Source organism: Eptatretus burgeri, chromosome 9, assembly GCF_056783735.1.
Source record: "Eptatretus burgeri isolate ZD-2024b chromosome 9, Ebu_testis_v1, whole genome shotgun sequence".
NCBI classification, from domain to species: Eukaryota; Metazoa; Chordata; class Myxini; order Myxiniformes; family Myxinidae; genus Eptatretus; species Eptatretus burgeri.
The window spans coordinates 25,220,628-25,238,120 of NC_140969.1; the positions used below are offsets into that span (position 1 = coordinate 25,220,628).

General features: G+C 45.8%; 1 long non-coding RNA gene across 1 annotated transcript; it reads left to right on the top strand.

Annotated features, from left to right (window-relative positions):
• The first annotated feature begins 2,976 nt into the window (after nucleotides 1-2,976).
• Nucleotides 2,977-14,724, top strand: LOC147019745 (uncharacterized). The gene is made up of 3 exons (XR_015062048.1): nucleotides 2,977-3,024; nucleotides 8,993-9,066; nucleotides 13,899-14,724. It is a non-coding gene; the product is annotated as an uncharacterized LOC147019745 (long non-coding RNA).
• Nucleotides 14,725-17,493: the final 2,769 nt, after the last annotated feature.

Genomic DNA, 17,493 nt, shown 5'->3' on the forward strand with positions numbered 1-17,493 from the left:
GATGGGGAGAGAGAGAGAGAGAGAGAGAGAGAGAGAGAGAGAGAGAGAGAGAGAGAGAGAGAGAGAGAGAGAGAGAGAGAGAGAGAGAGAGAGAGAGAGAGAGAGAGAGAGAGAGAGAGAGAGAGAGAGAGAGAGAGAGAGAGAGAGAGAGAGAGAGAGAGAGAGAGAGAGAGAGAGAGAGAGAGAGAGAGAGAGAGAGAGAGAGAGAGAGAGAGAGAGAGAGAGAGAGAGAGAGAGAGAGAGAGAGAGAGAGAGAGAGAGAGAGAGAGAGAGAGAGAGAGAGAGAGAGAGAGAGAGAGAGAGAGAGAGAGAGAGAGAGAGAGAGAGAGAGAGAGAGAGAGAGAGAGAGAGAGAGAGAGAGAGAGAGAGAGAGAGAGAGAGAGAGAGAGAGAGAGAGAGAGAGAGAGAGAGAGAGAGAGAGAGAGAGAGAGAGAGAGAGAGAGAGAGAGAGAGAGAGAGAGAGAGAGAGAGAGAGAGAGAGAGAGAGAGAGAGAGAGAGAGAGAGAGAGAGAGAGAGAGAGAGAGAGAGAGAGAGAGAGAGAGAGAGAGAGAGAGAGAGAGAGAGAGAGAGAGAGAGAGAGAGAGAGAGAGAGAGAGAGAGAGAGAGAGAGAGAGAGAGAGAGAGAGAGAGAGAGAGAGAGAGAGAGAGAGAGAGAGAGAGAGAGAGAGAGAGAGAGAGAGAGAGAGAGAGAGAGAGAGAGAGAGAGAGAGAGAGAGAGAGAGAGAGAGAGAGAGAGAGAGAGAGAGAGAGAGAGAGAGAGAGAGAGAGAGAGAGAGAGAGAGAGAGAGAGAGAGAGAGAGAGAGAGAGAGAATTTCTTTGAAAGAGTTCCCATGATGAGCTCCTGTCGGAGAAAGTTGAGATGGGAGACCAGTCTAGAAATTTGATGGCTGCTTAAAGTCCCTGCCAGTCAGCTGAATGAAATGCCAGACTCGACGGCGCTGAGGTGGTTTTCTCATAACCTCCAGAAAGATGTCGACTTTCACAAGCACGTGGTCAGATGAACTGATTGGAGCAGATGAAGAGCAGCAGACAATTTCAGGGAAATTGGTGATGATCAGATGCAGAAGAGATGGAGTACCATTGGTTGAGAACCGGGTCGGGAAGTTGACAGATTGTGTCAGTGCCATGGCAGGTGAGGAAGATACCCACTCCCAGCCAACTGGCATGATGATAACTGACATCACCACATATGAGGAAAAGAGAGTTGGGATGAGAAGATAGAAGTTGGTCCATGTTTTCGGCAAGTGAGGTGTAAATGGAGTCATCACCGTTTGGTGGACAGTCAAACACACATATAAACATGAGGTGGGAGTGGAAGGGAAGCCGTAGCCAGAGGAATTTCTGGGGGTGTGGGGGAGTGAAGGCAGTGCATGGAGAGAGAAGAATGGAGTCTTTGTTGAAGAAAGTAACCCCTCCACCAGGACGAGGCTCAGTTCTGTCATACCGGAGGAGGGAGTAACCAAGGAGATATATTTAAAAGTCAGAGACGTCTTGAAGGCGGAAAATTTCTGTTAAGCATATTATGTCTGATTTGTCAGTGGCAACTTGTATGGAAAGATCTGTCAGGTTTGAGTGAAGGCCCTGGATGTTTGAGGTCCACACTGTTAAGAAAGAGAAGGGAGGAGGCTTTTGGTGCAGGGGAGGGGAGGGAGAGGGTAGTATGATGGAGGAAGGAGGGAGGGGAGGGGGGAGGAAGGGAGAGTTGTTGAAAGAGTGTGGGGGATTGCAGAAGAGGTTGGGGAGAGTGCTGAATGAGGAGGAGAAAAGGCTCATGGTGATGGCATGTTGCATGGTGCGGAGTAATAAGAGAGGGGCAGAGGGAAGTTGAAGATTGAAGGAGGTGGAGGGATGAGGTGGAGGGATGAGGTGGAAGGGAGAGGGCAGGGGAAGGAGGCAGCTTTGTGGATGTGAGGGGAGGGTAACTTTGAGAACGGGGAGTGAGGGGGGAGTTTGGAGGGAGAAGGGTGAGGGGGAGTTTTTGAGAAAGGTGAGAGGGAAGCTTGGAGGGGAAGTGTGTGAAGGTTGCTTTGAGAGGGAGGGGTGAGAGGGAGGGAATACAATGAGAGCAGGCATGGCCAAGGGGCAGGAGGGTGATGGGAGAGGTTTGGAGATGGGAAGGATGACACTTGGTTGAGGTATGGTGAAGAAGGGAGTGGGCAGGGGAAGGTTCAAGATTTTAAGGGTTGGGAAGAGGGAGAGGTGTGATGAGAGGAAGGAAGGAGCATGTTTTTGGTGATGAGGAGTTTACTGATTGAGAGATTGAGATATCTGTCCGGTTAGAATGGAGCCCACAGATGTTAGAACACCACACACTTTGGGACATCAGAGGAGGAGCTGACACTGAAGCCGAAGGCAGTGAAGAGATGCTAAGAGTGGAGGTAGGGATGAGGGGCAAGATGGGAGGGGTAAGGGGAGGGGATAACAGGTGAGGGGTTAGGAGGAGGTAGATTTAAGGAGGTGGACTGAATTGGCACTGAAGTTGGAAATAATGGACGATTAATGGAACACGAACATAGATTGCGAAGTGGGATTTTTCAATTTTTTTAAGTCAGAGATGCGATTAAAGACATTACGTGAGGGATGCAATAAAGGTGAATTAAGACAGTGGAGAAAAAAAACCTAACAGTGGGACATTGTCGACATAGGATGAAGGAAAGGTCGAAATTAAGTCTTTTTAAGAAGAAGAAGAAGAAGAAGAAGAAGAAGAAGAAGAGGAAGAAGAGGAAGAGTAGGAAGAGTAGGAAGAGTAGTGAATTATGATACAATACTGAGAACCACCCGTGTGAGAGGAAGTTGAAACATTTTGAGACGCCGTTTTTAAAAAAAACATCAAGATTAGGTAAGATTCGGTAAAGGAAAGGTTGAATAAAAAAATCGTGAAGGTGCACGGTGAATGTGGGTCAGCAAAAGTTGAAGGAAGATGGAAGATCGACAAAAGAGGAAGGAGGACGGAGGACGGAGGACGGAGGAAGAAGGAAGAAGAGTCGTGTTCAGGAAGTCACGTGGTTACGTGGGGTACAAGGTGAGGAGGGAAAAAAGTTTATTTTGTTGTATTTTTTTATATTTCAAGACGTGAAACAAAGAGTGTATTTGGGAGTGATAGAAGGAGTGGGTCGGGGAGAAGTGGAGAAAATAAAAACTGATGGTAATAAGGAGAAAATACAAATAAACACGATCGTGCACATAGGTGGGACGACGGGTAGGCCTCAGGGAAACCTGATATGACAAGACTGATGAAAACTCACCAAATTAGCACAAGTTTTGAAACAAAACCGAACTAGGAACGCACAGTAAACATGGAGGCACAAAATAACAAGTCAAAATGCGACAAACAACGACCGGAAACTCCTCTTTGAGAAAGTCGGCAGAGACCCCCTGGAGAGAACCAATTGTCGCTCAAACCCTGGGACTTTGTTACTGATTGTGTTTTGATTTGCCCTGTGCCCTCACTCTTCCACGAGCCGAGACAACGTATAAAAATGAATCAATAAAACAGAAATCCACATAGTATGTACGGAAATGGCAGAATTTAACCCCTCCATCTCCCTCCTCTCATTTGTTCTCCAAACATACCTCCTTCCATCTTCATTTACTATTTACTTCCTTCTTTTACTACTGACCTTGACTTGTATGCCTTATCAGTCTCTCTTTTCTTCGTTTTGTCATTCTCCTATTTTAACCTCCCACGCTGGCCACCCTCATCCACGACTACATACAGATAACATTAATGAATATCTGACTTAAAACCGGTTGTTCTGCAAGTGGAATTACTTGTTGGAGAAATTTCAAGCTGTCAAGTCAGCTGTCTACCTTTGAATCCTTTGATGGGCGAACAATAAAGACTTGAAAGCTGAAACGTCTCCCGTGACAATAAGTGCCCGTCGTGACCATTTTATCAGATCAACCATTGTTCTCTCTCTCTCTCTCTCTCTCTCTCTCTCTCTCTCTCTCTCTCTCTCTCTCTCTCTCTCTCTCTCTCTCTCTCTCTCTCTCTCTCTCTCTCTCTCTCTCTCTCTCCATACTCCCTCCCTCTCTCCCTCTCTCTCTCTCTCCCTCTCTCCCTCTCTCCCTCTCTCCCTCCCTCCCTCTCTCCCTCCCCCCCTCCCTCCCCCTCTCCCTCCCTCCCTCTCTCCCTCTCTCCCTCTCTCTCTCTCCCTCTCTCTCTCTCTCTCTCTCTCTCTCTCTCTCCCTCTCTCCCTCTCTCCCTCTCTCTCTCTCTCTCTCTCTCTCCCCCCCAACGACCCCTCTCCCTCTCTTTCACTTACCCCACTTTCTCTCTCTCTCTCTCCCCCTCTCTTCCCCCCCCACCGACCCCTCTCCCTCTCTTTCCCTTACCCCACTTCCTCTCTCTCCCTCTTTCCCACCCCACTCCCTTCTTCCTCTCTCTCTCTCCCTCTCTCTCCCCCACCCACCCCTCTCCCTCTCTTTCCCTTACCCCACTTTCTCTATCTCCCTCTTTCCCACCCCTCCCTCTCTCCCTCTCTCTCTCCAACCCCTCTCCATTCCTCTCTCTCATCCTCCCCTATCCTCTGTTGAGGGTACTGTTAAGAACTGATGGTGTAGTTTTCAATGTAAAACTGCTTCCCCATAGTGTAGCAAGTACAAATCAGATTCGGAGTGAGCTGACTGGAGGGGTACAAAGGCAAAGGTTGTTGCATGTGTGAGCACATGTGCGGGCAGGCCTTTGCCAGGTAGATAACGTGCGTTTTAAATGCTCCCACCCAGTTTTGCATGGAATGCGGCAGTTAAAAAGAAAATGTTGCTGTTTGCGTGCATTTTATCATCCTTCTCTTCCCCTCACACTGCCTTCCCTTCCACTCATGCTACCTTCCCTTTCCTTCTCTTCCCCTCATGCTGCCTTCCCTTCCCCTCATGTTGCCTTCCACCCCCCTTGTGCTGTCTTCCATTCCCCTCCCCTCATACCGCCTTTCATTCCCCTCATGCTGCCTTCCCTTCCCGCTCCCACACACCACCTTCCCCTTCCCTTCACTCATGCTGCCTTCCCCTCCCCTTCCCTCATGCTGTCTTCCCAGCAACCCCCTTCCTCACACCCTCCTTGCTCCCCTATCTTCATTGCCCCACCCCTCCTCCCTCCCGCCTAGCTCCCCACCTCCTCTGTCCCCTCTCCTCTCTCCCCCTCCTCTTCTCTCCCCTCCCTCCCTTCCCTCTCCTCTCCCCCCCTCCACCCCGTGCCTCCTTCCCCCTCCATCTCTCTCACCCTTCCGCTTAATATCCCCATCAGCGAAACGATGGGTTGTCTGTGCTTGTACATAATATAGTTGATGGGATCCTATGGTAATCAATGGCATGTATGTTATGGAAGGTCACAAATGACAAGTTAATAATTCTATGGGATTATTAACTTTGATATTCTATGGGAAAGGGAATTCTATGGGAAAGATTGAGAACATTTCCCATACATTCTATGGGAAAGGAAAAAAGGAATGGAGAGAGAGGGAGATAGAGGAAGGAAGAGAGAGAAAGGAGGGAAAGAGGGAGAGGGAGAGAAAGGAAGAGAAGGGGAGAGAAGGGGAGAGAAGGGGAGATAAGGCGAGAGAAGGGGAGAGAAGGGGAGAGAAGAGGAGGAGTGGGAGAGTGGGAGAGAGAGAGGAGAGGAGAGGAGAGGAGAGGAGAGGAGAGGAGAGGAGAGGAGAGAAAGAGAAACTGAGGTAAGGGAAACAGAGGGAGAGGGGTGGGTAGGGGTGAGAGAGAGTGTGAGAGCACGAGTGAGAGAGAGCGAGAGGGGTGAGAGAGGGTAGAGAAGAGTGAGGAGAGGGAGAGGAGGGGGGATCCTGGCAGATCTGACATGCAGTTTAACATCCATCTGAGAGATGGCACACACATTGCTGAATCACCCTGCCTGTGAAACACTGTGATGACAGTTTATAGATGGGTCAGGATTTGAACTCATGCAAGACAGCTTCGACCGTGCGTGCATACCTCTCGGCTATCCTGCTGTGATTTGCAACGACTTAAAAATTTCCAACGAAATGTGATTAAAAAATGTGATTTCCAACGAAAAAAAAATTTTTTTTTTCTTCATTGTAATCCTCCAATTTATTTTTCCTTCCTAACTCCGAGATGGTTCCACAGAGAAATGCACTGCGGTATCGCCATCGAAGCTTGAAGAGTGCTCGCCAAGTTCCTAACCACTCAAGCTCGCACTCCAACAGAAACAGTTGAAGAAACTTTTAAAAACGAAACGTTTAATTTTTTTATGTGTATTCTATGTGCATATGCCGAAGTGATGAGATGTAGCATGAAAGATCGTACAAAAAGGAGAAACCTGGTGCAAAATTAAATTGCATGTTTTCAGCGAGCGAGCCACCGCCAGGCACACTGCATGACAACACGGGGACAAATGCAAGTCAGTGGCCCTTCATCTTTGTTCAAGTCGATCAATAGATTCAGTAACTGTAAATATTGTAGAGCTCTCGCCAAGTGGAATAAGCGCTTCAGCAAACACTCCAATGAAACAGTTTATGAGGAACGGCTGACTTGGCAAGCAATTTGCGATCGCTGATTGGCCATTTAAATACCATGTACTCAGAGACGCTGGGAATGTCAAGCGACATCTGAATCGGTGATCATTATCCGTGTCGGAACTACTGCTGAAGTCAATAAAGGAGTTTAAATTTTGAAATTCGCCTCAGATTAAGAGATTCTCGAGGTTATGGCATGTGCGGAAATGAAATAAACTACGAATGCTGGTGTCTTCGGGCATTTATAATCATTGCAATGTATCCAGCGATTTGTCGGTATGATGGTCAGGCGTTCGATGATATGAGTGAAGAAAGTGCAAAAAAACAACTTTATTGTTAATAAAATGTTTCGGCCTTTTCCAAATCGAGGCATTGTTCAGCAGGCCAAAACAAATGGCAAATTTAGACCCCAGCGAGGGACAGCGAGGTGATCAATTATGAGCCTTGATAAAGGATAATTAAATGTGGCCATTAGTTGTCTTCAAAAGGGGTTTTTATATTAAACCAACCCCCAATTTTCATTCATGCACTTCCTTGGATGAATGCGAAATTCCCTGAGTATGTATGCGAAGTTTCAGGCTGCTAGGTTTCATGATTATGGAGTTATGGAGGAGGACACACACACACACACACACACACACACACACACACACACACACACACACACACACACACACACACACACACACACACTCTCACAATAATTATTATAGATAAGTATATTTATTTATTTATTTTTGCCTCTTAAAAAAATCTCATTTTGACCTTGGTTTTTACAGCAGTAATTATTTATGTTACATAACAATGCTAAAGGCTGAAATGCAATCTCTTTAAATCTTTCCTGGAGGTGAACAACTTCTGAACTTCCTTCCCTGAGCACAGGCAATGCAAACTTATGGATGTGGATGCAAAACATTTGAGCTATTTATGCCATTGGATGCTTTTTAAAGTTTATCTGTGATGTGCAGGAGCTCAATAACCATTAAATGTCCAACGATGGAAGTCTAAGTTATGCAATTGTGATTAAATCTAAGATTACTGCAAACCATTGTGCATTATGGTGTCATACACAGTGGAGCATGCTTCCACAATTGGACACCTCTCATACACAGGTACTCAGTACCCCCATCTCACTGCTAGGTCGACTGTAATAACATCACTCCATACTGATCTGGAATTGATTAAGATATTGGTCTGAAAAATGGAATATGTCCGTCAATCCTGGAAGATCTCACTGTTTCAACTCTGTCGCTTCTGAAGGATTGTCAAGCCAGCCCACCCAGATCTGTTTCCATGGTCAACCACCAGAAGAGATTCAGTCTGGAATTTTTCAACATTACAATTAACCAGGATCTCTCATGGGCTGAACATTTCGCAAAGTTGGCTTTCCAAAGCAAGCAGCATATTGGGCTTCCTCAATTGTTCCAAGTTTTTCCTGAAAAAAAAATCAGCAGAACTACTCACAGTCTGCAAGGCCTTTGTCCATCGCTCAATGGAGTACTGCTCTCCAATATGGGCTGGTGCGCCAGCATCCATTATGAAAATTATGAAAATCTAAAGCTGTTAATATTCGCATCTCCTGTGTTGAGGCTGAAGCACAAGACATGTTGCTGTCACATTGCCTCTAGTTTTTTTGACCTCTTTTCACCACCTCTCGTCCAGTCTAGTTCCTTCTGTTCTGTCATCCCTCCAACATCCTGCAGCGCTTCCATGATGTCTGCATTCTTCCAGCAACGTTTTTCCTTGTCAACCTCCCAAAAGCTAATGTTATTGCACACCTGCCACTCTTTTGTTCCTCTTTTCTTTCTCCTGTTTATGGAACTGCCTTCCCTCGGTGGTGACATCACACTCTTTCCCTCCCCCTCCCCCAGGGCTTCCAGCAAGCAGCATACCACCATCTCATGTCATCCCCATCCATACTCATGATCTTTTCTGCCTCCATTAGCTTTACCTTACCCAACCCTCTTACTTGTAGGTTACCGTGTCACTGCCCCTACCCATCCCTTCTCTCTCTCTTTTCCTGTTTGTGCATTCCCTTGTTTGATGTGTTCAGTTGTGGCCCCACTGCCCCACTGTCGGTTCATTGCCTTTTACCTTCTGTCACATCGCTCCTCTATGGGCTGACGTTTTGGTTTGCAACATTATTTTTGATGATCATTGAAAGAAAGGAATAGTGAAACCAAGTCAAGGTTTGCAAACTTAATTCCGTGTTGTAACCACATCAAGCCACACCTTGGTGCGTTCTACGGTGTACGTCAATGATGCACATAACATCATCGACAGGAATGTAAATTGTCAATTGAAACAACATTATACCATTTGCGTCACTATTCAATAGCATGAGTGGAATGAATATAGGGCTCTTCTGCTCAATATAGAAGCTTGGTTTGTCTTGGGATCTCAGATTCCAATTCCAAAGACTGTGTTGACTTATTCACTGTCTATTGATGTCTTTGTACCTCATGTCAATGTACATGATGCCTACTAATGTTCTTGTGCCTTGGTCAGCCCATACTCTTTGCAGAGCATGGGAGCACCCATCTCAAGTCGTGAAAACTGCAGCTGAGAACAACCCTGGACAGGTGACCTTCTGTCACAGGATGCTGTATATTGAATGAAGTATAATGGGAATTTTGTAATTCCTTTAGGTTAGATTTGCATAAGAATTTGGACAAGGTGCCAGCACACAAAATAGCTGCCCTACAGAGTAAAACATGCAGAACAGCAAAAAAATATGTTCAACACCTCAAAGTATGCATCTACAATGCATTATGGGATAATTTCATTAAATTTGGTTAATTGCAAACGGATCTACAGTAAGACATGCTGCTGATCCCGACATTTACAATCACATGAATATCAAATTTTTATCTCCCATAAACCCTCCCTACATCCATCTCCAAAATATGTTTTTGGCGCCCTCTATCCAAAACTCATTGGTGTAATGTGATGCAATGCCACAGTGATGTCACACTTTGTCTTGTAAACATTTGTCCATTTGCCTCCAAATATTCTGGTGTTTTCCTTGAACAAGGTCTTTCCTGATGAATCAGAGTATTGAAGTGCTGTAATGGAGGGAGACTTGGACAAAAAAGGGATGAGGTGTCAGGTGTCAGTGGGTGGACAAGATGGATTACAGAAGCAAACTCTCAGGAAAGAAAAAGTGGAATTTTGAAAAGAGTTGGTCTTGGGGGATGGTGGGGTTAAAGTGGGTGGATAGGATCATGGTTTTGGATTGGGGATGATCTGAGATGGTGGTGAACAATTGTTTTGAACACCTCGAGTGAATAATGAGATTGAAGAGAATGTGGAAGTTTTGTTCCACGGGGGGGGGGGGGGGAGAAACGAATGAGTGGAGGTGAGCAGTGATCTTGAATTTAGGTAGTTTCACCAGAAAGTAGTTGATGATGGACCTTGCGTACCCTGCAGAAACGTGGAGGGGGAACATACACCAAACAAAGCACCCACAGGTTTTAGAGGAAGCAGACAAGTTTTAATATTTAATCTAAAGGTTGGACAGATGCTGCTTTCTGGCTCTTCTCAGAGTGGATGCACATATGTTGCATGCAGGCTGTGTGGAATAATTCGACATTGCCTTTGGTCAGGATTGCCTTCCAGGAAGAGAAGGCAAGTTGTTTCAAAGGAACTGCCTCACCACATGATTCCGTTTACCATGGGAGTGGGGAGGGGGTAAGAAGAGGAGGATAATTGAATACAAGATGGGATGAATCTGTGCATTAAAGAGAGCAGGTTTCTGTTGAATTCCCAGGCTATGTTAGTCACGGAAGATATAGAAGACCTGAACTGAGGAGAGATGGTTGCTTGCAGTCCCTGCCAATCTGCCTGAATGAACTGTCAGACTCGCCGGCACTGAGGTGGCTCTCTGAGAATAGCCAGAGAGATGTCGACTCCCAGAAGCATATGATCAGAGATTTAATATGATATTAATAGTATTTAAAATATGGTGAAGATGTGAGCAAACCACCTCGCCGCATACTCATCAAGTACATACTGGTCTGAATCCTCCATCATGTATAAACTGGGTCTTAACCCTCCATCATGTACACACCAGTCTGAATCCTCCATTTCGTATTACAAACATTGTGGCATGAGTTTTCTTTCAGCAGTATTTGGTTATTTTCTGTTGACTCAAACCACAAGTAACCCGGGCCCCAACCCGGGCCTGCTCCTGCTCCATGATTCAGGACTCAGGCATGACCTGCACCTGCTCCATGATTCAGGGTGTGGTTGCCATTGGTGTCAGGTATTCAGATCGTGCACACTTGTGGTATGTTTTTGTGAGGGTGCTCTTCTGTCGACTGCACCCTCTCATGATAAATGTTTTTGCCCTACCTTGTATTCACAGATGATGTGAACACATTCAGCCACAAAGGTGATGCTGAAGGTGGAGCAATTGTCCCTCAGACATATTTGTTTCAAATGAGGGCTAGATTGAATAGCATCAACGAACAAAATTATCTTTTGAATGGTAGGATGGACGATTTAACCATGAGAGGGTTACCCGCTTGAAAGACTGGGATCGATAAACAAAATGATCAGATGGATGAACTAAATTCTAATTTAAACACGAAGATGGATGATCAAAATGCTGATTTGAGAGAACATTTGGTTCGTGAGATTTGGTTCGTGCTCCATCACCCTGAGCAAGTGGTTCGTGCTCCATCACCCTGAGCAAGTGGTTCGTGCTCCATCACCCTGAGCGAGTAGTTCGTGCTCCATCACCCTGAGCGAGTAGTTCGTGCTCCATCACCCTGAGCGAGTAGTTTGTGCTCCATCACCCTGAGCGAGTAGTTCGTGCTCCATCACCCTGAGCGAGTGGTTCGTGCTCCATTACCCTGAGCGAGTGGTTTGTGCTCCATCACCCTGAGCGAGTGGTTCGTGCTCCATCACCCTGAGTGAGTGGTTCGTGCTCCATCGCCCTGAGTGAGGGGTTCGTGCTCCATCACCCTGAGCAAGTTGTGAAATAACACCCGATTTTCAAGCCGTTTGCAGTGTTAACGTATTTTCTAAATTACCGAGCAAATTTTTTTTCTTCTCGTCACATGCAGCTGTTTATAAAGAATAATGTTTGTGAACATATTCCTGAAACGTCTATATGAATGCAACGTTGTTTTTCGGTTTCTGGGTAGAAACCTACTCAAGGTTTCTGGGTTGTATGCAGTTCGTACGGTCGTTACTAATCATGTTGACTCCAACCTGCTGATTCGCGAAAAATTGCCGACATCGGCGAAGCGTGTGTGTGTGTGTGTGTGTGTGTGTGTGTGTGTGTGTGTGTGTGTGTGTGTGTGTGTGTGTGTGTGTGTGTGTTGCTCACAAAGCATAACAGATTATTTCTGCTAACTCCCCTACACCTCTCTCTCTTTATCCCATCCTTGCTCTCCCCCCTCCGAATACTGTGCAGCACCCTCCTCCCACATCTCTCTCTCTCTCTCTCTCTCTCTCTCTCTCTCTCTCTCTCTCTCTCTCTCTCTCTCTCTCTCTCTCTCTGTCTCTGTCTCTGTCTCTGTCTCTGTCTCTGTCTCTGTCTCTGTCTCTGTCTCTGTCTCTGTCTCTGTCTCTGTCTCTGTCTCTGTCTCTGTCTCTGTCTCTGGATATGTCTGGACGGTGTTTGTCTCCTGACATGTCAGGGCAGTGTTTGTCTCCAGCCAGCTTGGCTCTGGATGCGTCCGGGCAGAGTTTGTATCTTGATGCGTCTGGGCGGTGTTTGTCTGCAGATGGGTCCAGGCAGAATTTTTGTCTGGGCAGTATTTATCTCCGGATGGGAGTTTGTCTCTGGACAGCTTGGCTCCGGATGTTTCCGGGTGTCTCCGAACGTGTCCGGGCGGTATTTATGTGCAGCCGGGAGTTAACCTCCAGACGCATCCGGGCGGTGTTCGTCTCTGGACGCGTCCAAGCAGTTGTCGTCTGCGGACACATCCAGGCAGTGTTCGCCTCCAGACACGTCCGGGCAGTGTTCGTCTCTGAACGCGTCCGGGCGGTAGTTATCTCTGGACGGGAGTTTGTCTCCAGACACGTCCGGCGGGTTTTGCCTCTGGACGCGTCCAGGAGGTGTTTGTCTCCAGGTCATGTTTATAGTATGACCGGGAGAAAATGGATTTCAGACTTTATTTTGTTTCCATCTTCACTGTTATTATGCCTGGTGTTGTCTTAATGGTTGGGGTGGTGGGCTTTGGATCCTGAGTTCAAATCTCGCTCAACTGTTGAAGTAATATCAGGTGGGGTTAACTCTGCCTGTCATCCTTCCGAGGTCGGCAAAATGAGTGCCAGCATGCTGGTATACTGTGTTGGAGTGGTGACCCATCCAGGATTGTGCCCAATAGCCAAGGAGACTGCTTAAGCAGCACCAACGCTCTGCACAGAGTATGGTCCCAATCTCCTCCTCTCCTCATTGTTATTCTGTGCAGAATCATTCTGATGAAACAGTATGAATCATAATTAGTGCTCCACCGCATGTCTGCCTTCCCTTCCTCTCACCTCAAATTGTCTTCCCTTCTCCCACCCCTCCTCGCTCCTCCACCCCTCCTCACCCTCCTCTCTCCTCTATCCTTTCCCCTCTACTTCTTCACTCTTCTCGCTCTTTCTCCTCCACCCCTCTCTCCCTCTTCCCCCCTCTCTCCCTCTCCCCGCCTCTTTTTCTCTCTCCCCCTTCAGTAATACTGCCAGCAAAGTGACGGGTGGTATTGTATATAATAAGATGAAGATACACCCCTGACTGTGTTTGGTGAGGATGCCAGATCGAGTCCCATTGCAGCTTTTGCTGCATTATCTGGAAGCAACCGGTGCCATCTGCCACATGGACACATTATCTTCCGCCCCACCAATCACAACCAGGAGGCATCACCCTTGTTTTTTATGGTCGAGAGTTATATGAAGATGATGAAGTTCTCCAACCTGGACGAACGCTGTGATGATATAGTCACGATGACATCATGACTGTAGCCCCAGAAGGGCCTCTCTTAGTGCAACCATGCCGAGGTCAAATGCTGACACCAAGCAGATGAAAAGCAAACCAAACGACTAGTTTCATATTTATTTAGCCTCGTCAGGGCACCACATCCACTTATTGCCTTTAAAGCCTTTGGCTTTTATACAGGTTGATGATGCACCCCAATCTGAACATGTCAATAGGACATGATGTGGTATCCTCACCGATCACATTTAGAGTGGTATCATTAACCCTTATAAAAGCCAAAAGGCTTCACAGTCATTCAAGAAACAATAAGAGGTGAACTCATGCAAATTGTTTTTGTGAGGCTCACTGAGCTGTAACTGGATAGGTGTGATGGTGGTGTGTTTTGGTGTGTGTTTTAATGTCTTTTACTCTTAATTTCTGTCTTTCCTTTGAAAAAAATTTTTTATTTCTTTTTCTCTCTTTCTTTTTCTTTGTGTCTAGGAGAGGTGAACTCTTGCAAACTGTTTTTGTGAGGTTCACCTTGCTACGCCTGGATGGGTTTGAGGGTCGGTGGAGGAGAAGCATCTGAAACCCGAATCCTATCCAGGTTCCTCCTGATGACTTCATCTTGCCTATTCCGGTTCCTCGTGATGGCTCCAATGCTGGATTTGCTAGATTTGTATTTTGTATATATATTTATATCTCTCAACCTTGAAAGAGAATGGAAGTGAGAAGTATTGCAGTCATATTGTCAGAGACAACGGCAGATGGCGCACTCTATATCCATGCACGGAGTGATGAACTTAACTTTCCCTAGCAGGTCATAGCCATTCATTCTGTTGCTCTAACAATATAATTACAATTGCAAACAGTTTTAATATTATCCATAATGCATTTCTTTGGCACAGAGGAAATGCTTTTGCACTCGGAATGAACATGATGCTATAAGTAATCAATTTAAAGTGCGATGCATCAGAAATAATTATTTTCTCTTTCGGGTTTCTCCTTATGATTTCATTCAGCTCATAATTGGAAGAGAATAGGAAACCTCCATCATAAGTCAATCTTGAAAATTTCACCTTTTCCGCTGGTCAATGAATTTGTGAGTTGTTTTCGATCGTATCAGAGGTTCCTGTATTTGTTGGCACCTGAGGCAACCCAAAAATATTCCAGCCTATCAGATCGATGACCAAATAGTTTGCCAACTTCATGTGTCAATGCCAATTGCAACAGCACCCTTAATGGTGTCTTGGAATTAAATTTACAGTCCCCCCTCTGTCTTCTCCCTTCAGCTGGTACCCAAATGCAATGTTTGCCTTGGAATGCATTATTGAGACATCCTGACATCATGTCTGAACCACTGCAACCTCAATTTTAATAGTGATTTTGGTAGATTGCTGGTCAGCATGCCGCGTTAACTGGTAAGGTGGAGCAAGGTTCACCTGTCAGGAAAGTGTAGGGCAGGATTCCCTCTTGCATTGCCCAACCTCCTCGGTCCTTTTGTTCTGTACACTGAACATTTTAAATTTGAAATTACCCACTTACAGAATCAGGCAGAGAGCCTTGTGTGGCTGACCTTTAGGATAACCTGGACCAAGGAGCTTATAAGATAGGGGAAAGAAAAGGAAAAGGGAAAGGGTGGGTGGTCAAATACACCAATGTCCTCTGAAATAGAGCTCTTGCAGTTTCCTTTGCAATCACTCTCCCTTTATTTTACTTTCTTTTGCCTTTGTCGTCAAAATCGACACCAACGTGGAGGATGAGGGACAGGATGTACCCCTGTCTCATACCTGCAATTTCATCAAACCATTGCACCATTTCATCAAACCAGAGGCAACTAATCGAGCTTAAATCGGTCGTGTTCATAGTCTTCTTACTGTGCTTTTTTTCATGAAGTTTATTGTTAATTAATGATAATGTGCTCAGGTTGTTTTGATTCGATTAGGCCAAACCAAAGCAGTGGACTTTCCACAGAGTTGCCACAAAAGAGTTGCTATTTTCACATAAGAAATATTACATACGCTTATTTTAAGCACCTTCCACCTTGATGCACTTCTCCCTTCTCTCCTCCCCGGTATGCACTGTTCCCTCAACCCCCACTTTCTACACACCCTCCCCCCCACCCTCCTCTATGGGCACTGGTAGCTCCACCTCCCTTCTCCATCTACACACTGTTCCCTCTAGCCTCTTCCTGTATTCACTGTTCCCTCCTCGCCTCCCCTTGTATTCACTTGTCCTCTCCTCACCTTCCACTGGTTCGTTTGTGGGTTGTCTAGAAAGAACGCACTTCATACCAAGAAGTCACCAGACTCTGGCAAGTGCAGACTGTGCAGTCATAATTTTTTCTGCCATAAGCACCAAGCCCCCTGCGTCCCTCACATAGGTGCACATTCATATCCAAATGAACATAGATGCAGCATATAAGCATTCAACATCCCCTTTTCCATCAAAGAAAAAACATCCACAATTCCATGTCAGTCTCGCATTATCAATTCTCTGTCCAAATGACTTGATACACTTAAATTAACTTTCTTTATGCATGAAAATATCAAGCTTATATGATGGGGTTTCCATTGTCTTGAAATGGTCACACAAAGTCTTTGAATCACTTCGGCTTCTTGGTTGTAACTTCTCTCGACTGTGGTTGTCGCAGGTGTTCCTGTTGCTGGCTTTCATGCTGCTTTAAGCATTGTTGCTGTTGGTGTTGCGGAGTTGCCTGGAGATCGTCTACCGCATTGTAATGTTCTCCACGAGATGTTGGTCGACTCGTGTCCATGTCTCGTGCTTCTCTGTTGTCCTTTGGTGACAACGTTTAGCTCGCTTTTTTTAGGCGTTGACTTGCGTTGCAGTAACTTCATTGGTTTGATGTAGATGTTTGCGATTATGTCTATTTTTCTGTTTCTTCACCTTTAAAGCGAGTGTGATTGAGGTGATAGCTTCTCCACACATGTGCCAAGTTGCCATGTTGGCTTGGTCTTGTTGAGTGCATTGAATGCTTGCACTCTTACAAGTTCTCCAAGAATCAGCTCAGGAAACTGCTTTGCTGTTCGGCCATGGTGTAGTTTGGATTTTTCCCATTTCAGCATCACATTTTGCTTCACTTATTCCACGACTTTTGGTTTCAGCAGATGTTTAGCCGTTGGTAGAGTTGCCTGTGTGTGACGTAACATCAGAAGTTGGACTGGGCTCCTGTCCATGTCTTCAGTAGGGGTATTTCTCCACAGTAAGATTGCTTTCCAACAAATCTGCACTTGTTCTGGTCGACATTATTAATATGCGCTTGGCAATCTTCACTGCTGCTTCAGCATTGCCATTGGACGGGGGATGATGTGGCGATGAAGTGTATTGTTGAACTTCCCAGTCTCTTGTAAATTGGGCAAATTCTTCACAAACGAACTAGGGTCCATTATCACTCATGATGATCTCAGGTATCCCATGTCAGCTGAAGTGTTGTTTCAAGCGATCAATGATGGACCTGCAAGTGGACGTTGATAGGTAGTCCAACTCCTAGAAACGAGAGATGTAGTCAACTGTTACAAGGAACACCACTCCTCCATGCGAGAATAAGTAAACTCATACTTTTGGCCATGGTTAGTCTGGAACCTAGTGCATCATGGAACCTAGTGGTTCTTTCTGTTGTTTTTCCTAAAACTTGTTTCATTTACTGCAGTGGCCTATGGACTCATTCATTTCTCCACTCATTTTGGGCCAAAACAGGACATCTCTTGCTTTGTGAAGACATGCTTCAGCTTCCATGTGGCTTGAGTGGGTGCGGTTCAGCATCTCCAGCACATTGCTTGACGCATGATGATTTGGTTGCCTTTGTACACGATGCCGTCGTGAGCGACTATCTCATTGCAGAACATTCAGTAATCCTTGATACAGACAGGAATGCCCTCTTTTCGCTCCTGACTTGGCTACTATCTGCAATGCTTGTAGAGCTTGGTCCTCCTTGGTGTCGCCATTGAGAGTGTCAGTGAACTTGGCTGTTTCAAGTACTTCTCTATATTTTATCTTCTGTTAGATCTTGAAGATTTTGTACTCTACTCTGAGCTTGCTTCATAAGTTATTTTCAAGAGAAGGGGAGCTACGGACA